Source organism: Neolamprologus brichardi, chromosome 22 (assembly GCF_056152115.1).
Source record: "Neolamprologus brichardi isolate AB-2024 chromosome 22, ASM5615211v1, whole genome shotgun sequence".
NCBI classification, from domain to species: Eukaryota; Metazoa; Chordata; class Actinopteri; order Cichliformes; family Cichlidae; genus Neolamprologus; species Neolamprologus brichardi.
Genome location: NC_142124.1, coordinates 28,190,538 through 28,216,545, shown reverse-complemented (window position 1 = coordinate 28,216,545; position 26,008 = coordinate 28,190,538). Strand labels below are relative to the sequence as shown.

At 37.8% G+C, this 26,008-nt stretch overlaps 1 protein-coding gene across 2 annotated transcripts in view; it reads right to left on the bottom strand.

The window, feature by feature from the left end:
• Positions 1-26,008, bottom strand: part of LOC102795426 (CMP-N-acetylneuraminate-beta-galactosamide-alpha-2,3-sialyltransferase 1-like) — a 105,802-nt gene that overhangs the window by 63,046 nt on the left and 16,748 nt on the right. The window contains exon 1 of one of the 2 annotated variants that reach the window (XM_006806053.3): positions 2,165-2,184. The exons of the other annotated variant lie outside the window; for it this stretch is intronic. The gene's annotated coding sequence lies outside the window, so the exon portion shown is untranslated. Of the gene's footprint in view, positions 1-2,164; positions 2,185-26,008 lie in introns of those variants that run through there. 2 annotated transcript variants of the gene reach the window in all.

Sequence of the window (26,008 nt, the reverse complement as noted above, 5' to 3'; positions counted from 1 at the left end):
CCACCCACCCCCTCCTAATCTTCAGTTCTGAGAAGTCATCAACTTTGCAGGGTGTAGTTACAGTAAAGTGTTTTCAGTTTGTGTTCTGTGGAAATTGTTTTTTCTCTCCGGCTTACCTCTGCCACAATTTTAAAAATCAAAATTCTGCAGTTTTTAAACTCCTTTGTATTATATAGTTGAGAAAGGTATCTGCTGAGCTGAGAACTTGCTGAGTTAAACCAAGCCTCTCAGTTGGAGTTAACTCTCAAAAGTGCTGCAACCACTGTTTCAATGTCATTTTTACATAAAAATAATAATATACTTGCAATGTGGCACACTGCCAGAGTGAGTGAATGGGTAATCTTTTCATGTAGGATGGAAAAATCTCCCCCCTTGTGTTGCAGAACAAGAAAAGTCTTCATTCATGGGACACTTTATAAAACTAAATGCCTGATTGTGTCAAATATAAATAAGTAATCCTAATTTACAGCAACATTGTCTAGTCAACAAAACATCCATCCAGCCATCATTTTTCACAACATAAAATAATGTGCGTTTGATTGCACATGATCTGATATCCCTATGTTGGTGTCGTTCCTGCATCATGTTGGTCCTGGATCAATATTGCATCTGACCAATCACATTGTCAGCTTTTAGTTAGCCAAGAGGTGACATAATGCTGTAAAATGCTGTCACAAGGAGACTAACATGTGTAACCTAAATTTAATAACCTAAAAATCTTCAAGCTTACCACTTGTTGTAGAATATTTTTGTATAAACAAAGGTATCCTTTCCCCTCCATGTCCCAAAGCTATAGCATCACAGTGATGTGTCTGGTAAGCTGCCATGCTGATCAAATGCAAATTAACTCCTTACAGTTCCTGTTGAATCTATCATCACCCACTGATTTCTGGATTTTATGGCAAAAGGCATAGCGGTTCTTTGAAACCAGGAACTGCTAACTAGTGAAACCAGTGATCATTAAAAATATCAGTAATCATTCATCAATGTTACCCCAACTTTAAAAAAAATATAGTGATATCCAAGTCCCAGCCTGACTGCAAACTAAAAGTCAAACGCAAACCCACCTGATTCTAGTAATGCTTCAATATTAAAAATATCAGTTGTTTTAACTTAAATATGAAGTGATTAATTTAGACAATAGTGAGCGTCACACTTCAGCGCCTTTCTCTGTGGTTTAGTTGGTTTCTTTTTGTTGCACCTTCGGTTTCAAGAATCAGTTTTTCTTATTTACCAGTCATTACTCTAGGTTATGTGTGGGTGGGGCAGTGTGTCACCACCACTGCTGCAATTATTGATCATCATGATTAGTGGACCAGGCTCCAGTAACTACCCTTTGTTTATAGAACGTTGGCATACACCCTTTGCCTCACAGTTCTCCCTCTAGCTCTCATTACAAGTTGGCCACTTGTCCCTTTCGATTTGAAATACTGTCAGACTTTTAGTAGCTTAGAAACACATAGGAGTACAAGAGTGGCTCATTTTATAACACATTCTTTACCTGCTTAGTTAAGCTAAGATAGCCCAGTATCATGTGGAAAAGCCCAATGTGGCAACACTGAAGCAGGGAAGATGTGTCCGCATCACAGGCTGTATATAAAAGACAGGCGTATTGTTTTGTGGATTTTAAAGCCTTGGTGTTGGCATTTTGGCAGCATTCTTCTTGGTATTTTGAAGCCAGAAATGACCAGTGTTGGTTTAGCTCTCCAGAGAGTAGAATGCTAGCTTATCAGCTCATGCTAGCAAACTTGGTTAGCAAGCTGCATTCTTAAACTGCAGTAGTGCGTCACATATATATGCAAATCTGTGCCAAGCCACCGAACCACATTTTCTTTGACTACCTGTAACATTAAATCAAATATCTCCACTAAATATGATTAAAATGATGCTACACTGAAATTCCCCTACTATACAACTGCTATTTTATAAGGCCATTGAAATAAACCAGCTCAATGCACGAGTTAATCTTTTGGAGGTATTTCATCTGTCATACTAGCTAACAAAGCTAGAAAATTCAGATAAGTAGCATATCTCACAATTTGATGGTTGTATAAATTAATAATAATACTCATCAATTTTCTTTCTGCATCCACTGTTACATTATATCATGTATTTTTGGAATTAGCACACATAGAGCTTTCACTTTAGAACCACAGCACCTTACCAAAGGATAGTAGGGAAACTTTTTTTGCTGACCAACGCTAGAATCCCACTGTGTATCCAGAATGCCTTCTGATCCAAATGAATGATGGGGCAGCATTTCTTCATGCAGGGACGCAGCCGATCTCTACATGGCCAAAAGAAGAGCATTTATAACGTGAAACCCATCTGAATGACAAAATGCCTTTACTTTCAACAACACGTACTGCCAGTGATGATATATAGTCCATGTCTGAAAAGGGCTTTAGAAACACTTATTGTACAAATATAGGAGCCTACCAGCTCAATTATTTAATAAAACAACATTATAACAAACCTAAATGTAAGAAAACCTCTTTTATCATCAGCATTCAATATCCCAAAGTGCACCAGGCAGGATGAATAAGAAAAGCTGTTTAAAGCAACCAAGAAGAAATCCAGAGGGATTTTCTGTGAAATTTCTGCTTCATAACTAATAATGCCTCTCAGAGAATAAAAAAATGAAACAGCTCCAGATTTTACATTTGATGGCATCACATCTATGAGTCTTCATGTTCTGGTCTCTGCCTTTGATGGAGAGTATTTCATTTTCACAGTTATTGACTTTCAGCTCAGTGCTCTATTTTAATAAAAGGGGGGTTATGGTTATGTTTCTTGCTCTAGCAGATAAAGAGGATTTCAGGGTCACTGAGGGATTGAACAGTGAGGGCAAAGTCTTCTGAGGTGATTTGAATAAGCTGAGAAATGTTTTTGAGGTCAGTTCACACATGTGAATGGAGCATGGGATCAGTTGGTAGATTAGTTCATTCAGCTGGACCTGGCTTATATAAAGGGGAAAAAACATAACATATAACCTCCATCATTTTTAAATTCATCTTAACTGTATAACCAGTCCTTTAGATTGTCAGGTTTTGTTTTATTACTTTAAACACAGATTGGAAAATACACAATATTCTACATACTGCACCTTTAGTAGCAGTTTCCATGACTCTGACAGGGCTGCAAATGACACCCTTTTAAATTTCAGTGGACCAAACAGGAAGTGGAAAGCGATCACATTTAAAACAAGACTGTTTATCTAACCCCCGACATTTTGAAGGTGAGAATATTGTTTGCCCAACAGCAATATCTATTTTTAAACAGGAATGGTGTGTGTGTGTGTGTGTGTGTGTGTGTGCTCTTCTTGATGTGCTTATTTTCATTTTGTGAAGGCTAGTTGTTTTCAAACGTAATAATAGCTCAAAGAAAATATCTAGTATAAATACTAAAAGAACTTATACTAAAATTATTGTTTGTGAAAAAGTGAATATACTGTATTCTTCTACATTTAGTATTTCGACTACTTCACTGAGTGTCTTATTAGTCTTTTAAATACTCACCAATAAAACATTTAATACACATTAAATAGCATAAACTAAACCACTGTTGGGCTCTAATTACTACCTGAGGCACAGATGAATAGATATATAGATAAATAGAACTGATTTAAAAGTTAAGTGCAGAAAGAAAATACATGTAAACACTCAAAAACAAAAGCAGAGGACTACGTGAAAGGCATGAAGTGGATTATGTGACAACCAAAGGTAGGTGGCATCCTTGTAACTCTAGCACACTTCTTCGATGTTATACAGACATATATAATACGGGATGAATAATGGCAAACTAATATCTGAAACCTGCATTTTATGTATGCTATTTAGCCATTGACTTATGTTGGAAATGCTAGTTAGCCATGCTAATTAGCCACGTGGAATTGAATGCCTGGTCGAAGCTAAATAGCTTGTGAGAATTTGCCAGCTGGAATTTACTAATACTTTTTTTGAAAAGAAAACTTCAAAGCATGAAAGTTTTAAGACATATCCTTTTTCATTGTTTGACAAATTAATACTCAACTGAAGACTGATGTTACGCTTTATTTTTAGTCAATATCAGCATGTTAGCTTAACACACTGGAAAAAGTCAAACAGGTAGCCTTAAAGTTTAATCCTTAACACTTTACATCTTCTTTATTTTATTTATACAAAAAAGAAGAACAAAATAAAAATATGTCTGTTTTCTTTAGCACCCACTTTGGTTTTCTTCACTTGTTATTCAAATTGTCACCTCTCACCGAGGAGGTTATTTTGCTTGTGTGCGTGTCATTCTGTCTTTCACGTTAGCTTGAAACGCTTTAAATGAATTCTAAGAAAACGTTCTAAGGCTGTAGATTAGGGTCATGTTAAGAAGCCATTAAAGTTTTCAAGGTCAACTTCATGATTAATTGGTCAAAAAACAGCAACTTTATACAAGCGTGGTGTGTATTGTCAACATATAGAAAGTACTGTATAAAGATTAAAAACATCAAGTCACACTTGATCTTTAACCTCTCAATCAATGTCAAATTGATCATAAAACAAACTTTACTAAACTATGAAATGAATGCTACACATATACTAAATAAATAAAAAATAATTGTACTCCAAATGATCCCAAGCATATGAAAATTGGTTTCAAGAAGTAAGCAAATCAGAAAATAAGGAAAGCCTGCACTTTGCACTTGTTTTTACTGGACTGCAAACTACTTAAAGTGCATTTTGAAAGAACAAAGAAGTAAAAATATATACAATACTATTTCCCTAAAAGCTAATGTTGCTCAGAAGTGTGTTTTACATTACGTTTTATTCTGAGGTGTCTACCCAAACCAATTTTGGGGAGTTATTTGAACCTAACCCTAACCAGTCATCAGACTTATCTGCCTAAATCTATCAGTTTTAGACAGCTCTAAAACCTTTCAATGCCAACATACAGGTTTGTCAGGGATTAAGAAAAGAATAGAGAGAAGTAAAACATTACCTCTGGTACTAATAGAGTCTCTTCTGGCGGTCTGACAACTGCTCAGAGCCAGAAATAATCCAGCAAAGCACAACATGAAACTTTTGTTTTCCAATCTGTGCCAGGCTAAGTTAACTGACTGCTGGCTTTTTATTTAATGAAGAGCTATGAGAGTAAGATTGATTGTCAAATACAAATCTCTCACAGAAAGCGTATTTCCCTGAAACCATTCCTTTTATGTGTTCCACTGTTTTCAGGAGGAATCACTAGGTTTACGTCCAGAGCCAACGGCAGTGTAGTAAAGTCATGGGATCTGTCGAAAATAATAACACAATATGAAAACTTGGTTGTTATTTAAGCCTGAGGTCTACAAGTTTCATAACGTTAATGCCTACATATTATATATGAAAAAATAGCTGTTTTAAGAATGGTAGATTATATGCCACCACCACCACATACACACACACCTCCACTGCTCTTTTGAAAAAAATATCAAACTTTACATCACACTCCACCTCTGGGCATGTCGCATCATTTGACTGAAGGTCACTGGGTTTGTCACACTCTCTCACAGTAACTAGAATGTGTACATTTTAAACAAATAAAGCATCTCACTACTGCACAGCTGCACGCGTGGAAAGAAATGCTTTCCGTGCCCTTGATCTCTCGCAGACTTGTGTAAATGACTGTGACGTGCTTCACTGCTACAAAGCAGCACAGATTCTTTCCATTTACATCACCGCCTGCTTTCTTCTTTAACGCCCTCGCTGAAATCAGGTTTACTTTTATTAACACGGCCGTAATAAACCTTTACTCATTTGCCCTGAGTCAGCAGCTGATTATATATCTAATTTTATTGCTGCAAAATTACATTATCCACTCACTTTCACTCTCTCATTGCATTTCCACTGATTACTGCAGACTTTCATTCGTCACGTCCTTCACAGCCCTCCATGTACCTGCAGTTGCCTGAAGCAATAAAGTTTCTCTGGTGTGTTAACTCCCTGTGAGGCTGCCTTATTCACTTCAGGCTGATGTCACCAAGTACAAACAGAGAGCAGTGCACTTTGAGATGAATCTTCACACCATGTTTCCAAGCAATTCCCTCAGCTCAGGCTTACCATTTTAAATGCCTTAACATACCCCCCCCCCATTCCTTTCCCTCCAGCTTGGTTCCAACTACCTCACTCTGACAGTATCACATATATTCTGTGCCACGTTGTGCAAGCTTCTAGCGATATATGATGTTTACACAGTGAAATATTTAAAACTCTGTACTGTTTTTTATGGCTGTACTAGTTAATCAAATAAAAGATGTCTTGTGCAATTTCTCTAAACCACCCCCTCTCCAAGTTTGGTACCTTTGAATACTTGGCTTCTCTACTAGAATTGAAAATAAGCTTTTGTCAGTTCTGAATGTTTTCATGTAGAGAATAAGTTTGCAAAGAGCGACCCAGCAGGCCAGAACGCTTTTGAAGTCAATTTTGAATATAGGGTTAAAGACAGTGTCAGCAAGGGTTTAAAGGTTAAATTCATTGACTGATATAAAGAATCAAGGAAACAGACTGGTATAAAGGGTAAAAGCTTAATAATTTTTATATCATAGTTGAAAACCAGCCAAGAAAATTTCCGATGAATGAAAGAAAGGCTCATGGATACAGCGATTATACTTTCACCCTGAGCTCAGAGACCACATTTGGACTCCAGCATGGAACCTGATTTTCTTATTACTTTTACACCGCTTTCATTCATTAGTTCAGGCTTTTTTCAAACCTCTGTTTTCTTAGTTGCCATGGTGATTTTACATCCCATAAGAGTCTTGTATTTCCTATTTAAATACATTTGTTTAAAAGTCATGCTGGCTGTAATGCAAACAGGGGGAAAATGTGTTGCGTTCTTGTCACTACTAAAAGTTTTGCCATGATACATGCTGCGGTTTATGTCATGATTTCATTTCTATTGGATCTTTTCTTGTTTTGCATTTGTCAAATAAACTTTGCTACCTCAGCAAGTGCAGCAACGTTTAAAAGCTATTTTTGTGTCCGTTATTTTACTAACTCCTGGCACTTCTACTGAAGATTTTTATCATTCAAAATGAGAAAGGTTTTGCTGCAAAATGAAAAAAAAAAAAACCCCAAAAGGATCAGAGCCCCTTTTTAAGACCATCCATTTCTGTAGTGCTGCACAACTTTTAGGCTTAGATTGCTCTTGGCAAATGCTATTCTGATCGCCTGCGTGTTCAAATGGTGATTTAAACTCTTACTTTCTCTTTTTTTCTTTTTTTCGCCTGTCCGTTTGGTTCTTTTTACCATCAGAATTGTTGTCTAAAGGCAAAGAAAGATGCCCAACAGATTTACTTTACCAAATGGACCATCCCAGCCTTGCCGTATTGGTCTATTTGATTCACCTTTGCTTTTTGCTTTTTCCGTGGCCCTTTGCCAAATGTCTTCCCCTTTCTCTCTCCTGTCCCTCTTCACTGTACCCTTTCAAAATAAAACTGTAAAATATTTTTTAAAAAGGGTAATCTTTGGTGATCTTTCACTGAGCATGCTTGTTTTGTTCTTGTTGCTTTTTTGACAGCTACAAGAGTTTTTATTATAATAACAATGTAAGGCGTTTTGCCAGATATAACTGTCACAATGCATTATAATTTGGGGGGCACTAGCAAGAAAACTGTCAAGATTCAAGAGATTCAAGATTCAACGTGTCAAGTCAATGCTGCCACACAGGTCCATTGGGGCTTCTGTACACACCCAGTTATTCTAGTAGAATCCTTTCTCTGTGCCTTAACATAGTTAAATTGTAAATGAAAAACTAAAGAGCCAAGGTTGGGCTGCAAGAGGACAGTGGACAAATTTAGGCACAGTTGGGTTTTTTTACTCAACGTCTTTTACTCAGTGTTGCGTCTATTGTGTCCTTCTGTTATTCCAATTTGACAAATACTGTGCACCAAAGAGAAGCCGTCTTCTGATGTTTTAATATGCTGTCACATGCTTGCAGATTGCAGTTGGTTGTACACTACAGGTAAATCTTTCACTAGAACAGAGCCCCATGAAATCTGTTTAACTCCCTGATTGAGGCTTTTGTGCCATTTTGCTGTTTGGAACATTGTGTTTGGCTGTCAAACACAACAAACACAAGTCGATGTTCACTTTAAATATTTTTTCTTCACTCTGCTATAGTGTCATGACACAAAAAAAGAAAACATGCATGTGATAATGAAGCCCCCCCATTCCAAAAAACACACGAGGTACAGGCGCACATTTTGTACAAACCATTTGCCCTCTCTAACTCGGTATCGCCAGCTAATGATTTTTAGATTTGATGAGCTCTTTGTGTAGTAAAAAACAAACTCAGGTAGAGGCAGGCACAGCTACAGCCTCCTGTGAAAACTGGGTTTGATGTTCACTCAAATGAAAATTTCTGACCAATTTTGCATGCAGTCAAATGTCGTCCGCTCCCGTCCATGCACGTTAACTGAGAGCAAGGTGGACAGAATGTAAAGCAGGCTGTGATTATTAATGTCTGTTGTCAAGCACATTCTGTGTCCAAAATGAGATGTCTCACTCATTAATCATTAACAAAAATGCACAATGCCTCCAATAGAATGAAATGTGTAGTTCATTTGGCAACACACAATACATGTTCCCATGATACTACAGCTTTTTTTCTCCCTCCAGTTTCGGTGTTTTTATCTCTAGTTTTGATTAGGCCATTTTGCATGCAGACAAATGATTTTCCTGCACTTTCACTGATAGCTAGATGCAGCCAGAAAGAGAATGTAAAACAGGTCTCAGTATTAATGTGTTTTGTCGAGGAAGTTCTCCATCCGAAAGGCTACGCCTCTCCCATTAATCATGAGCACCAGGGTAAGGTGTGGGAAGAAATAAAGCAGTCCATTTGCATTTCTGGCAGACATAAACATGTCCACCATGATGCAGCACATTCTTTACGTTTAGTCTTTCTGATCGTTGACTGTTTTACTGTAAAGCAGTTTTACACCCGAATGCCTTTTCCCTCTTTATGTAGATGCAAAAATACAAGCCGCAAAAGGAGATCAGATGGCACAGCAGCATGTTTACTGAGGACTGAGGTCCTTGGAGGATTCTTCAACACTGTAAGCTATTTTGCCATGTGGAGTCAAAAATTTGGCACACAACTAGGAAACATGTTTCCAGCAGCATGTTTCAGCATGAAAGTGGTCCTATTTAACTGCTAGGCACAAGGACGCTCCCTTTGTTTAATTTCTGACAGTCATTATTCAGGCATCAGGTGGGATGGTGGATCTGTCACTACATCAATGCCACAGAATGTTGGGTTTTTTGTTTTTGTATCAAATGATTTCTCTATCAGCGTGCCAGTCAGATCCACTGAGGATTTCACTCAGTCTCTGATCTTGTTCCAGATTCACTTCTGCATTTGGAAGAAATCCTCTTCTGTCAAGAAGAACATGAAAAGCAAAGTGTCCTCTCCAGAGAACCAAAGCATTGGTTGTTTGTTCAAATTTTAAAGAACCAATGTTTATGTTTACTACCGTGACACAGCAGGAAGTGCGGTGGGAGATCCTGGAGTGAAAATGATCCACGCACAGGTGTGTGGTTGGTTAACAGAAAATGGTAAAAAGAAAAGAAAAGACTATGAGTTTAGCACTTAATAATGACTTTCCATGCGCTGTAGCCTCTATACAGTTTATTTTGTTAACTGGTAATTACCCTGGAAATACCCAAAATGATCACAGACATGTTTGCCATGGTTTGAATATGAATAGAAATCCTAGTGAAACAGATCTGAGTGACAACAAAAAAAGGTGTTGATACGTTTCCAATATATAAATGTATGAGTGGTGTGAACAGTTGCCACATGCACATTAAGCAGGTTGCTTCCCCAGACAAAAGAAAACAAAAGTATTCTGACCTTCACATCTAAACCCAAGCAAACCCACATGAGTACAGAAGAGACTGTTGACTCAGTAGGGATAATATTTAACAAGGACAGATGAGAATAATTATTTGAAAGAAATACAAAATGCATGAGAGCCTCAGTGCGTTTCTGCCATAAACCGATGCAGAAAAGGTCTAAATTTGTTCATACAAATTCACCAGAATTCTGAAAATTAAGAGTCTGATATCCAGCTTACTGTGTCTGATCCACAGCTCAAATGAAACCTGAAGCAATCTGCGAAGGTTCACACAAAACAAACTTTCTTTAGAAACATGACTATGCCTTAACTCTTCTTGCCTGAAGCTATTAAAGCCTAACCCCAGGTAGGCGGATAAGTATGAAGCTCATTAACAGTCTGTTTCAAGGCTGTTTTTGGTGTATGCGCTCGGCTCTCACCCTCCACTGAAAGATCCAGATTCAGTTAGCTCAGGCACCATAACACTGCATATCCACACAGAATTCATAGTGATGCTGATCAATACCAGTACTGTGACGAGTACACGTCTCACTGGTGACATTTCAGGCTTTCACAGCATCTCAGCGTGATTAAAATTTTTAACGCAATTAATGCATCTGGAGTGCAGAATGACTAAAAATCCCTAAAATGTTTCTGTCAACGCATTTCGGGCAGTTTTCAGGCAGCGAGTTACCCTCGCACATCTACAAATGGACAGTTGATCTGGTAGTGACGGGCAATCAACTTAATATGGAAAATGATAAATGCACATTGGCCCTCTCGATGGGAAATTTGAGCATTAAAAAAGCTAACAAGTTGACCGACATAAAGTATTATGCACATTGTGCAAGAGGGAATTTTCTTTTCACCGAAGCACTTGCAGCTTAAAATATCACATTGACACAAAGCATACGTTAGCCGGGCATGCTGTTAGCACTTTGGCTAACGCATCACACAGCTTGCGACAAACCACTCGCGGAGCATCGGAGGCTCAGTGAGTCTACCTTGGACATATTGACTGACACAATTGGCAAGTGAATTGCAACAAACTGCAGACCTGTTAATGTCGTTGAGAACATGAGTTTTACATAGTTTTGGTTCCTCGTTTCAAGGATTTGAAATGCCTCCCCAAGAGTGACAGAGAGAGAGTTTTTTGTTAACATGAATGTTCAAAATGTTCAATAAACATGTTGTATTTCACAGGAGAGAACCTGTGCTAAAAGAAAACTATTTTTTAAATCTATTGACAGCACTACTTAGCATGCTAAAACTCTGGATGAATGTGATTAGTCTGCTTCTCACAGTTTTTTTTACTGTTTCAATTGTAATTGTGATGCTGATTTTGCAATAGGAATGCTGTGCCTAAGCACAGTTTCACAAAGCTTCTTTTTAGGTTGCATTCATATTTTCTTAAGTCATTCCTTCCACATTTGCTAATATGGCTTAACCCATTAAGAATAAGCATTTTACTAGCTACTTTTAGCTCATTTGATTTAAACAGTTATAGATACAGTTTTTTTTCCTATTCAAAACTTTCTCCTGTGAATTGCCTGTTTGTACAATCATTTATCAATATGCATGATAAATGATCATATCAATAGGCCTCTTTCACTTATCCTTACCAGGGTCACAGGAGGGCTGGAGCCCAACCAAGCTACCACAGGGCGAGTGGCAGGGTACACCCTGGACAGATTGCCATTCAGAAGCAGGGCTAACACAAAGAGAGACACAACCATTCACGCTCACATTCACACCTATTGGCAAATTAGAATCACCAGTTAACCTAACCCCACTAAGTGTATTTCTTTGGACTGTGGAGAGAACCCACCCCAACATGTATGCTCCACACAGAAAGGCCCCGACCTCCATGAATGTATATCAATCGTATATTATTAGAATCCTAATGAGATAACAGTAAAGATGATACTATTTGTGATGGTTCTTGTATGACAATCTTAAACAAACATTGAAATTACATTTCAATTTCAAGAATTATACACACACACATATATATGTGTGTATATATATATATATATATATATATATATATATATATATATATATTAGGGGTGCAACGATACTCGTATCGATATTGAACCGTTCGATACAGTGCTTTCGGTTCGGTATGCATATGTATCGAACAATACAACATTTTTAATTTATTTTATCAACTTTCCTTCTGACGATGCTGTCTGTGTTGAGCGCTCAGTGGATCTGCGCTCGACAGTGCAGCCTAGGCGGAGTAGTCGAACACAGATCCACTGAGCGCAGGGCAAGCTAGCGAGACAGAAGCTAGGCTAGTTGCAACATGGCAAATTGAACCTCCCCCACCCTCATTCAGATCTGGCGTTTGGAACTATTTTGGTTTTCATGTGACGTATGACCCTGAAGGTAAGCGTGTCATGGACAAAAGTAAAACAGTATGTCAGATGTACCAGCAATGCTCAATTGGTGGGAACTAGTGTGTTAGCGCAGTTAGCTCGTTAATGTGTTGACGTCTTCCAGCCCCACTCATGAGGCGATCCGCGGTAGCTCGTTAACGGAGATTTGCCGTGTTGTGACGTTAACGTCATTCCAGATTTACGCTGACAGCACTAGTGGGAACACAACGAATATGACTGCACATTTACTCCGACATCATCCTAGTGCAAAGACAAGTGGAAGCAGACAAAAACAAGCACGCATGCTACAAACTTTACCCGAGTCATTTAGACAGCCGTTAGCACATGATTCTCCTTATGGGGACCTGATATGTTTAATATGCTGCTGAGAATATAGCCCAGAAGAAGCGTATAGTATAGCTTTTATTTTGGAAAGAGACATTTCTCCATAATAAACTCTCTTTTCCAAAGATGAGTGATTCCTCAATCAGATACAGGGCTCGCAAAATCGCTAGCCCGACGTCCTGGGGCTTTTTTCCAGTCGGGCTACCAAAATCTATCTCTGCCCTGCCCGTCGGCCTATCGTAGGAAGGAAAAATATATGTCAATGCTTTTGCATTCTTTCGGAAATGTAGCTGGGTAATTATGTCATTGGCATCGGCCACTGTCAATATGTGACATACTGAAATCGCGTTTGAATTTGCGCTTGTTTTTTGCTTTCACTTTGCAATCGCGTGAACTGTGTATAGAGAGCGACAGTACTGATTGGTGAGTGATGATAATTTGCGCATCAATTCCTCTGACATATCAATCGTTAGCTTACTATGCAAACATGACAAGTGAAATCTCCCGCAGCTTAAACATGTGAGAGGTTGATCGCGCAGAGAATCGCTGAGCGTTATGTGAGTGCGTGTGTAAAAGCAGCAGGATATATATTTTAGTTCTGCTGAGCCAAATAAGACAGGTCAGGGTGAAGAAGTGACAAAACGGAAAAGTTATGACAAATCAGACTATAAGGCAAAAAGAAAGTGCAGCTTTATGGTTTCATGGACAAAAGAATTTCTGTGGCTGCAATATGACGAGCTAAATAACCAGGGCTGCACATAAGTGGTCCGCAGGTGCGCATTCGCTGTCAAAATAAAAAGGCGCACAAGATAAGAAGTTGCGTACATAAGATTTTCTGGAGGAGGAAAGACATTTGTTTCGAACTCTTAAAGATGTCGAAGAAGCTCCTTTAAACAATTACTTTGGTGTTCCTCCACCTCCAAAGAAATGTCAGAAGGAGTCCAAACCACAAAAGAAACGCGTATTCTCGGAAAAGTGGTTGCAGGAGGTGAGCTGGCTTCAAACAAATGATGAACGCACAGAGATGTGGTGCAGAATGTGCCGTGGAAATTTAATAAATGACAAATTAATAAAAAGGCATGAACATTTTTTTTGTATCGAAAAAATATCGAACCGTGACACCAAAGTATCGAACCGAACCGAACCGTGAATTTTGTGTATCGTTGCACCCCTAATATATATATATATATATATATATATATAAATATATATATATATATCACATTAAAGTGTTAGATGCCTGTTTTTATTCAGGCATCTAACAGTGGTGGTGAAATCTGTCTGTGTTAGCATGGAATAAAATCAGCCAATGAATAAAGAGTACATCAACATCTAGCATAGTGTTTATTGCCTGTTTTATCATATATATTATATCATATATATCTATATATATATATATATATATATATATATATGTAGATGTATATATATATAGATGATATATAGATGATATATATATATATATATATATATATATATATACATCTACATATATAACAGCAAATTCTGAGTAATGAAGGTGCTAAACGCAGCCTACAGTGGTAACTCCATCAAAACCCAGACTGGTGAGGTGATGGGCACAGTCTGTGCCACACCAGATTGCGGGATACACTTAACTCTAAATACCGCTGTCAAAATCTGCAACAAGCATCAATAAAGTGCATTTTGGAGGCATGAAAGCACTCTTTGGCTGGCCTTTGTATGCAGCGATCGGCTAGTGAACATGAATAATATCCTGTCATATATGGATTTGTAGCAGTGCAGTAGCTGAACGCGCTCACTAAAGCTTTTCAGGAAAAAATGCTAATGGACACAAATGACTACCACTACATTACTTTGCATGCTGTTCACTGGAACTTTGGGTTGGGTATTCGCCACTAACAGATGAGGGAGCGAAAAGGTAGGCAGTGTAGAGGCTTGTGTGGGAGGAGATATTTTCTATCAGTGTTTTCTGGTTCCCAAGAGAAAAGTGAAGCTACACAACGGTTAAACACCAACTATAAGTATTTCCACATGTAGTTCCACATAATTACTTTTAATGCTGTTTTGAACCAATGTCATCAAGCCCCAAACTTTTAAAACTTCATATGTATAAATTATAAACATTATACACACCTATATGCAGGGAACAGATGGGCTTCTTTGGGATTAAGACAGGCTGCATTAAATAACCTGAACCTTCTCAGGAAGAACAGCCGGCTCTGCCCTGTCTAATCTATTGCCACAGTGTTATCAGACCACTGCAGGTTGTTAATAATGTGACACCCCACCGCCATGCAGAGCAGTCAGGATGGGTGCTGCCATGTGGAGTGCTAGATGGACTTGGAGTGGTGAAATCTGTCTGTGTTGGCAAGAAATAAAATCAGCCAGTGAATAAAGAGTACAGCAACATCTAGCATAGTGTTTATTGCCTATTTTATTATATATATTATATCATATATATATAAATTAATATATATATATTAATTTATTCATTTGTACATGTTATGCAATTCAAAACTGTAGTGTAATTGCAGTGTAATCTATTAGTGCTCATGTACCGCACATTAATGTTGGCACAGTGAATACTGCTGTGTAATTTAAACCAAACGAAACACATCACACAGCTTGTTTATTAATGTGTGTATGTGTATCTATACATCATGATAATGTAGTGAAGTAAAAGATGCAATATTAGGAATACTGATTTAAAGTATAGTGTAGCAAAATTCTAATTATCAAGCATTTTCACAGTTTTTCTACACTAAGTAGAATATGCTAAAGATAGATTTTCCTTTCTGAAAAAAAAAAGATTAGAGTAGAGGCAACATTTAATGAGATGTGTATTTACTGTTGTATGTAGCTGGGAAAAGTGCACAACCAAAAGATCAGAGATGTTAATAGTAACATTACTTATGGGTCAAATTTTATGTTCTGGGCATAAAATTTGAGTCCTGACCTCAGTCTGTCAATTAGACTTGCAGATGAATGTGCTCTTAGCACATAGCCAACAATCATATTTACATTTTACTCTTGGTTATCTACTAAATGATTAATTATTATTAACACAGTCATGTAAAAAATAAACTTTCCATAGAGGTCTGTGAGAAACTATAGCAATAGCTTTAGGTGCAATAACTTGAAGTAATCATTGGTGGTATAGCTTCGTCAGTCTCTTCCGTTTGTGTCATCGTCTTTCAGTCGCACCGTAACAGTGGGTCAAGATTTTATGTTTTTAATTTGCCATATTTTTCTAGCTTATTTTAAACAGTCTAATATTTTTCAGGTGCAGGATTTAGCCACAAGACATTTCCAGGGCTGGAAAATATTCTATGAATAGTCATAAAAACTTTAGCCGGGCTCACACTGCAAGGCTTTTCAACAATCTCTTCAGGAGCCAAAGCTGCTGACAGAACTAAATATGTGTGTCCAAATCATTATAACGAACATGAAAACACCAAGTTAATTATCAGTTTCACAGCCGTTAGTTACATTCATGTTAAAATATGGCTATAATAAGAAATTATGTTGAGATAGAAGAAACCTACATCCTGTTGATAAACAGGGTGTCGCTTTTAATTGGTTATCTTTGTCCAAGTGTGAGAAACATGCAAACAAACTAAGAAATCAGAAAGATGGAAAAAACGTTTAGAAAATTATCACAAATCATTTGAAAATCAAGTGGAGCTATAACATCAGCTGCTTATTATTCTTACAAAACCACTATCAAACCTTATAAAGTGAACCCTTCTGCAAACACGTCCTCGTGTCATCAATTCTCACAGCGAACTTCAGGACTCAGTTCACTACAAATTATTCTAAATGTTAAGAAACGAGACCATCTGCAAGCCTTTTATGATTCTATGGAGTCATAAAACGTATCATTTATGAGAGTCATCCCTCTCATAAATGTTAAATCCTGTGACTGAGTTACTTTATGGTCAGAGAGATGTGAAGATCAAATAGGAAATAAGAACGCAAATGAAAGATAACAGGATGGTGCCTTGGGATGGCTCCTGGAACAGCACCAACAGGAGCCTTTTGGCAAGATAGTCTGTAATCCAGGACACCGCAGGGCCATCCACCTGCATCCCCCACAGCTTATCCCCCTACAGCAGTTTGATGTTAAAGGGAAAAAAGAAAAAGAAATGCTCAGCACTGTGCAACCCCATTCACTTAAACTGCAAGAAGTATGCGGCCGGGCGATGGCACCTGCCAGAGTATGAGACTGGATGGTAATGACGTAAAATTTCCATAAACTCAAATAATCAATGTTAACCTGATAAAGACTCTGAGTGCAAGATTATCATTTAGATTGTTTTATTCGATTAGCTAAATCGGAGTACGCGTTCCACTAAAGCTACAATCAGGTTTATGTCCTCGACTGAAACAGGAAAACACTTCTTTACATTTTCGTTTTAAAACTTAAAATTCTTACAATTACACACACCAAACGAAATGCAGGCCCTGCAAATGCTTGTTGTAATGTTTTTGTCCTCTCAGACCTTTGGATCAATAGCATGGACCCACTAAAAAGCCAAGTCAGTGGATTAGAAATACCATTGATCACAATGATTCTCACTAATCCAATACTGTTTGTATAATGGTACTTGAGCACTCAATGCAGCAGGAACCCTGGAGATGGCTGAGTTCTCTGTTTACAGAGGACTGTCTGCATTTCAAAGTTCACAACCATTTCACTCGAAGTACATACAATTTATATTGGATATTTATGTTTATCTGTCTGTCTACTACTCATTGGGAAACGCTCATACTAATGTAACACTTTTGCTAAGCTTCTTTAATTTAAGCTAAATGTCTACATGTCAATACAATCTTGATTATTTGTTTTAAACATAACCAAGCTGGTGATATAGAACATGATGGGCCTATGATCGGCCTATTGGGCCTGTTTAGGGCGATCGTGGCTCAAGAGTTGACAGTTCGTCTTGTAATCGGAAGGTTTCCGGTTTGAGCCCGGCTCGGACAGTCTTGGTCGTTGTATCCTTGGGCAAGACACTTCACCTACTGCTTACTGGTGATGGCCAGAGGGGCCGATGGCGCGATATGGCAGCCTCGCTTCTGTCAGTCTGCCCCAGGGCAGCTGTGACTACAACTGTAGCTGCCTCCACCAGTGTGAGAGTGAATGAATAGTGGAATTGTAAAGCGCTTTGAGGGCCCCGAAAAGCGCTATATAAATGCAATTCATTATTATTATGATGCATACTTTCACTAATTAGACTCGAAATAATGGCATGCTAATTTAAACCACAAATTTCTATTTATACACTCACTCAATGCCAGGATGCATATATGTGCTTCTGAGGCACCCATTGTTCTGGCACAAATGGACATGGTGCTCAAAAATAGTGGAGCAGTAGGGGATCGAGAGCCTGAAATATCAGTGCACTAAATATTCTTTATGGGGTTAAAAGTTATCCCGATACAGTTGGTTATCTGGGTAGATAATTTCTCCATTTGGATCTTTATACTTTGTAAAACTGGCTGGACACCCATCATCCATCTGGTTCACTGCCTATAGGTCCATGTTTGTTTGTTTTTTCAATTTTATACCACCAGAATAGCGCTAACATCTGTGATACCACCCCCACCCTCATTTTATGAAGTCCTTCATGAAATATCCCTTCAATTCATTCTTTCTCCTAACCCCTGACCACATTTCAGAAAAAGAATTTATTCACATAATAATTACTTAATATACAATACAGAACAGACTTTTCTCAAAAGTGGTTATTAAGTTCATTTTCTTCTACTACTAGAATTCATATGCTTGATTCACAGTTAAACATCCTAATTTATGTTCTACTGAATTAGCTTTATTCCTTTTGACAACGTAGCAACTCATTAATCATTCAAAACCAGATAGATAGATAGATAGATAGATAGATAGATAGATAGATAGATAGATAGATAGATTGGCTGTCTATCTTTGAACAGGATGTTTGAACAGGTGGCTTGGGCTACTGTGCTAAAAGCTGACCTGTGTGCCTGAGAAGATTACATTAGAGATATACCCTCTCACTGACATAAGACAGAATAATTTACTTCCTTGTATCGGATTAAGACCTTATAATTATTGTACCCCTTTGCAATAATGCCAATCTAATGTTGTGGTGTAAAGAGGAAAATTCACAAAGCTTTTGCTGTCAAATACTTGCTCTAACTGTATAACACAGCAGCTGGTCTGCTAATCAACTCCTGATGAGCTTTGCTAAATCAAAAAGTGGTGTCTTTTTATGCCCTTCATAATATTTAGAAAAGGGTAAAAAAAAAAAAAGAACATTCCAGCACATTTACTTTTAGAGATAGTGTTGGAGAAAGGAATTTCACAGGACTTCATTTTATTTATTTCCGATACAAGTGAAAACAGAGGACACCCACCCATCTAGCAATTCTAAAAGGAGTCGGTGTAACACTTGAAAGCAGTAAGAAGGTCAGAGCAATTCTGTAAAGATGCTAAGAATATCTTGTTATTAACTAAACATAAGAAATGACCAGCAAGTGGTACAACGTGATTTGCCAGCGAGCTACTTGTCAACAGCGCATGTGGAGTGGATTGCTGCCTACACACCGGCTTTCTCCTTTCACCCAAATTTCTTGAATCCCCCACTCAGCTCAGATGGAGTACTTTGCATAAATGTCAAAGAAATGTATTTCAGTCTGAAGTGAGAAAAAAAATGTGCAAAGCAAACACTTTTTATGGCTGAGCCATGGGGACTGTAAGCAGAGGTTACAGGAAACCTTTTTGCCCATTTGATTTCTGCAGATCTCTATTTTTGGCACGTCTTCTTTTTAAATGGAGCAGATACCTTAAAGTGCACACATCTAAATGTTGCATGTGTCGAAGACTGTGCTTTTTGCACATTTATGTCTTACACACTTCACTCACTTATTACCATTACTTATTAAAATTATTCATGATGAACAGACAGACGTTCATGTTACTTGGACATATATTTTTAATATTTAAATGTCTCCTTTTTGTAAATGTCCTGGATCCTCTTTTTTCAGCTTCCACACAGCTTTATAAAGCTACTGCACACTCAGAAAATTCAAATTGTTTCATAGCTCTTTCAGTGTTGCCATCAAAGTCCATTCCTTTCAGCTGTCAGGCTAGTCTGTAATGTAGGCCGATTAAAGCTGACAAAGCTGATGGCATCAATAATTCTGAAATATAATGAATATGAATATTTTTAACTTAGTGTTAGCACTAAATGAGAATTCTGCTGTCAGAAACATTCATGCAGTCTCTACATGGATGCAGATACTTGACATTGTAATTGCCTTTACATCATGGAGCCCTGCTCTCAAAAACGTACACAGATGTATCTCTATCTGTGTAGCTGGATTTAAGAAATAAGCACTCAAAGTTTTAAAAACATGTTTAGAGCCGTGTTCTGTCTGTATGAAACGTGATGCCATGTAGCTGGTTGACTGATTGCAACTAGACTAGACTTACATTAGTTTATGCTAGCTAGCTAGTAAAAGAATCGATAACTCAGGGGAAAATAAGGACACTAAAACTAAAAATCAGTTTGAGGGAATCACTGTTGGACTGACTCTGACTGCAACAATGAGTTTTATGTTAAGATACCAAAGATATACTGTCCACTTTCGCTCTCTGTCTCTTTAGCAGTAAGTGGCTCTGCATTGTTTAGCTAGCTGCAATGAAACGGAAAAATCCAGCCGTTAGCCGTAATGCTCAGGTTTGTAAAGCGCTTTATAAATTAGCACTATGTCAGTTTTTGAGAGCAGAGCTCAATGATGTAAATTAGCCTTTATATGTTTATTGTTTAATGTACTCTTTAATCAGGACCAAATTACCTCGGTAAACACAGTCACCATTCAAACCACTGCTGCTCATATGAATATAAAATATGTTCAACATTTAAAATTCAATAAACAAAAAAACAAACAGAGACATACACACGCATATATTTACTGCTGGCTTTTATATATAATATTTGTAATACTGCTTTTAAAACTATTTCTTATCAAACAGACAAATAAGCACATTTCCAGAGTATTAGCTCCACTTTAATCCCTGTGGATAATTGTGTTGCTGTCTACCAAATTCTTGGATCAGCATTAATTTAACTGCAGAGTAAATGCTCTCAGAAATGTCCAACTTTAGCCTTCTAAAAAAAAAACATATGTATGCAAATATGGTTTGGTATAGTCATGACATTATTAACAAAAGCATAATATGCAGGCAGCTCATTTATGGTCAAACACTGCTCCAGACAGTGGTACATGGGCATCACTCGTTTAGACTAACCACACATTCATATAAGAATAGCAACAAGTGAAATATTAAAGGTTTTAAAACAAACACTATTTCAGAGACAAAGTATGTCCTCAACAGACCAGCTGCTCTGAAGCTGTACTTAAGCTAAACGCTAATGCCAGCATACTGACATGCTCACACAGCCTAATTCACAAACAGTGGATAGCCACACATCTCAGATTGTACTGAGTGTATGATTGTTTCACACACAAAAAGCCAGGATTCATCAACATTTTCTCAATTGAATTTGTTATGCAACACATTTTTAATTTAACTGGGCAACAATTTCCCTGCTAGGTTTCATCAACACAGAGAACAAACAAAACAGTAAATAAAAAGAAAAAAAATAGATGATCATGCTGCTGTTTTACATGTGCAGCATGTAAAATACATCCCAGGGGGGCAGAACCAGCTCATGAACTATCTCAATCTCCATAAGGGAAAGATAAACAACTTCTACCTACTGCGAAAAAGGTAATCAAAAAGAAACATTTTGTTAATGAGTTTGAGGTGTACGACTGTAATAATTCATTGTAACATAAAGTTCTTGGGTTTTGAAGTATTTTTTTGTCTACCTAAATTCACCTTTGTTTGTTTTTTGTTTTTCAGCATAATTCAGCGCAATCTCCATTATATCCGTAATTGCGTTGCTCAAAGTGTGGCTCTTTGCTTACTGTCTATGAAGAAAAATGTTGCTTAGCATATTAAAACTGCATTGACTAAAACAAGATTTCCATCTTTGTTGGATGTCATCACTTACAGTTTAATCCATCTCTTAAGTCTGATGTCAATAGCCGTTTCCGGGTCCAAACTCCTCTTCAGTTTCTAAACTCAAGCAAACAGTGCTGCATCACTGAGAGTTAAAAACTGTCTAAATGCTTTCATCTTTAATAAAACGATCAGTGTATCTTCTCTATCAGGTGTAACAATAAAATTTAACATCCAAGGATCCATGAAAAACAGAATTGACTAAGTTTAGCTAGGTTAGCTCGCTAGGCTAGCTCGCTAGTTTAGCTCAGGAGCGAGAGCAGGTCATCTATAGATTAGAAGGTTGGTGGTTCAATCCTTGGCTCCCCCTAGTCTGCATGCCAAATATCCTTGGGGAAAATATTAACCCTAAGTTGCTTTTCGAAGCATCCTTTAGTGCTTTGAGTACTCCAGGAGAGTAGAAAAGCACTACATAAGAATCAGCCCATTTACTTTTTGGAAAGGTTTGCCTTTTTTGGCTACCTCCTCGTTGTTTTGTCTTTCTCTGGGTTTCTCACTTAGAATGACATCATCTACTCCATGATCCACCTCAAATTAAACACACTTCCTTCTTTAAAAGAAGACAGGCATAGGTGTATGCAGATTGCAGATAGCAAGCATGTGCTCATGTATACGGAATTATTCTGACTCCCTAACCTAAACATGTGGTAAGAACAAAACTTGTCCATGCGTATGTTTTTTTAGTGTAACTGTAATGTTGCATGAGCATTTATTTTCTGCACAGGATAAACAGAATTTCTGTGCAGAAATTAATAAATGAGACCCAGTAAATAGCTAACAGGTTTTCGCTATCTTGGTTTAGCAGATTAGTATGCAGATTGCAAGATACCAAATGGGACACCTTAAGCGCCTTGAGGCGACTTTTGTTGTGATTTGGCGCTATATAAATAAAATTGAATTGAATTGAATTGACACTGGCAGTGGATCCTTTTGGGTGCTGTAGATTACAAAGTTGGCTATTTGTGGACTTGGCTTGTATAGTGGTTCCCACAGGAAGTGTTGATGCATTGTATGGATGTGCTTTGTGTGCAGCAACGTTTAGATAGTTGCATGTCGAAATAAAATTCAGTTGAATGAAGACACCCAAGATTTGCAAGCAGAGCATTACATTGTAATGAGATACTTAAAGTTATAATGTTTCAGTGTATATGAATTAAGCTAATAGCAGCTAGCTGTACTCAAGATTAAGTAAAAATACTTCAGTTTGATAGGCTACAAGGCTTCCGGGCATTATAATAATATTTTTTAATACTGAAACTATCCTGTTCAGCAAACAGGGATTAGGGCATATTTATTTTGCCTCATGCATGCTGTCCTCCCTGTAAATGTAGAACTTAGAGTGGGAGTTCGCATTCGTTTTGATTTTGATTAGTCACTCTTTGTTGTGCCTGCAGGGGGTGCTATTTTACATAAATCTTACATAATCTACCTTTGAGCTGAAGAGGGATGGGGCGGAGCGGATTTCATGGGATTTCTTTCAGCACCAAAATATCTCCTAGAAGTATAGGTCTTATTCTCCGTAGAAGGCAGCTTTAACATCTAACAGAAAAATGTATTTTTCCATTTTCTGCCAGGCAGTCTCTGTTTGGCATGCGTTACCTTCCTAGAGCTTATATATTGGAAGTAAAAGCATCCTTCAGTATAGTTTAAATAAATAGGGTGCTTTCAGGGTGCTTCAAAAACATTTTTTATTTTGGGGTGGGGGCTACAAAGGTTCCAGCAGGAACCCTCTGAGGCTTCTCTCCAGTTGTTTAAAGATTACTTTTTCTTTCTGCTTACCTTTCTACATTAACTTTTAATACTGCTCCAAGAAATCTCTGAAATACTTATTAAAGCTGTAGTCTACAGTTTTTCAGGACCAAGCCTCAAGTTTAACAATGATGCATGGTGGTGTGTGGGACTCTGACATGAAATTTGCTTCAGTGCTTTTTAGACCATTGTCAGATACCCTGTCCTCCTAAAATATTAACAATACTGAAATATCTGATGAGTTCATACTGTGAAACAGGTAGAAAATATTAGTCAACAGTGTGCTGCAGACAAAACACTGCTTTAAATATGAGTTTAAACATTGATGTGAGGTTGCACTTCATGTCATGCATATCCCACATCATAGGATAAAAACAATTCTTTGGATGGCTGTGGTATAGTATATATGTATTAGCAGTGTTTTTCTTTGCAGTGTTAACATTTGTGGCCAACAGCAAGAGGAACATTTGGAAGATTCTAAGGATATAAACCCTCCTCGTTAGTCACACACCCTGTATTAATGAGCAAATATAGAAGCAATTTACTTTTTGTGGCTGGTAAATTAATCAATTAGTATCAGTTGTTGTTTTTCAGTTTATCTGTATTGCGCTTTATCTGAAATCAAAGATGAGAGGTTCAGGCTTGATTATGATTCTGTTCATTCGTCCTGCCTCAACAGTTCTCAGTGTTGATTAGGCTGATCAGCAGTACTTGATATCCGCGCTTTTAATTATGCTGCAAATGCATCTTAAAAATAAAACATGAAGCACAGGATTTAGCAAGACTTGTATGCTGACATAATGTGACTGCTCTATCTGAATGGAAATTTGCATTTATATTTATTACAGAATTTATTGACGCCAATAACCAGATAATATAAACCCACTGGGAACAAGCAGACAATCGTGTGCTTATTTCACAGCAAATAGGCACCCAATTTGGAATTTAAATCAGGGTTTACCCGTGTCAGTGCAACTATATAGAGCTGGTTAATTAGTCCTATATAACAAAATACTGTAAGCTGTCTCTGTCTTTGAAAATTAAATAGTTCATTTGATCATTCTTAAGATATTTTTGTCATTAAGCAGTAAAAACATTTTGGTTTATGAAAAATGTCACATTTTCACTGTCTGCATGGAGGGAAAAACTGGAAAACTCTCAAAGCTAATTTGTGCAGCATAGTGAGCACATACAAACTTCACACATGGACAAAACCTGAGTTAAAAGACCAACACAGTAACCATGAAGCCACCTACTGGTTTTAGACTTGTTGCCATGTTGATTATAAGAGTGTTAGGACCACTTTGGTAGTATCAGATTGGCGACCTGTCCAGGGTGTACCCGCCTCGCCCTATGGTAGCTGTGATAGGCTCCAGCCCCCTTCCCTCCATGACCCTGATAAGGATAAGCTGAAGAGAATGGATGCATGGGTACAAGTGTTTGGGACTGATTTTACTTTTGAAGCCAGCCTCAAGTATAGTTGGTATTCCACACTTGACTTGAAGAACCAGAAGTTGCTGTGTCGACCCTTTTGGAACGATATAACAACGTCTCAAAAGCAGGAATGCTTGTTCTGTGAGCTAAACTGTTACAGTCCCGACATACTATTTTTGGCTCCATTTTCCCCTTCTTTTTGTTATCCAGTCACCCATCCAGATCCAGCAACATCCTGACTCTTCACATTATTTTCTGCTCTGTATATAACCTATTAAATGAACTAAGAGTGGTGAAAGGTGGAGGAAACAACAGGAAGGACTAAACAATTATACAGCGATTAAGAATTGGTCATTCCAACTTCAGCAGACATCAAACTTGTGATTTCAATCAGTGTAAATAAAAAATATCACTGAAAAATGGAAGCATGTTCTGTTTTCATGTGAGAAAGATGAAGAAGAAACAAGAGCTGCACCGACAGGACCACAACATCTGAGTGTGGGGACTCGACTCAGAGAGGAAAATTAATATTTATGTTTTGAAGCAAAATGTACCAATGTTACACAACTGAACAACAGTACAGACTGTGGAAAACAATAGAAGACTATAATCTAAAGGAAGCAGTAATGCAACTGGGATACCCCTCCAATGGGCAGAAGTAAAGCCAGGTTCAAGTTCTAGTACAGTTTTCCACATGATGTCACTCCTGCAACTCAAGTGAAATTATTCGAGGCATCTCTGTGCTTTTTTTTGCCTCACACAACACTCAAGACACCCTGGACAGAAGGTACATCTCTTGATCGCCACTTCACACCACATAACCCCTCTCTCCACACAAACCAACTACAGGGGGGGCCATTCACCGTAATAAAGTTGTGTTGAAACCAAGCACACCATTGTTTTTCTTGTGACATTACCAATAAGTTTGATGTGTCACATGGCCCTCTACCTATTGAAAAAACAAAAGTTGTATCCAAGATGGCCGACTTCTAAATGGCCACCATGGCCACCACCCATCTGGAGTTTGCCCCCTCACATATACTAATGTGCCACAAACAGGACTTTAATATCACCAACCATTCCCATTTTATTACGGTGTATCCATATAAATGGCCCACCCTGTAGTTTCCACCAGTCCTTACAAGGACATCCAGCTACTCGGCTGCATCAGCCAGCTTCTAATTACCTAAAGCTTAG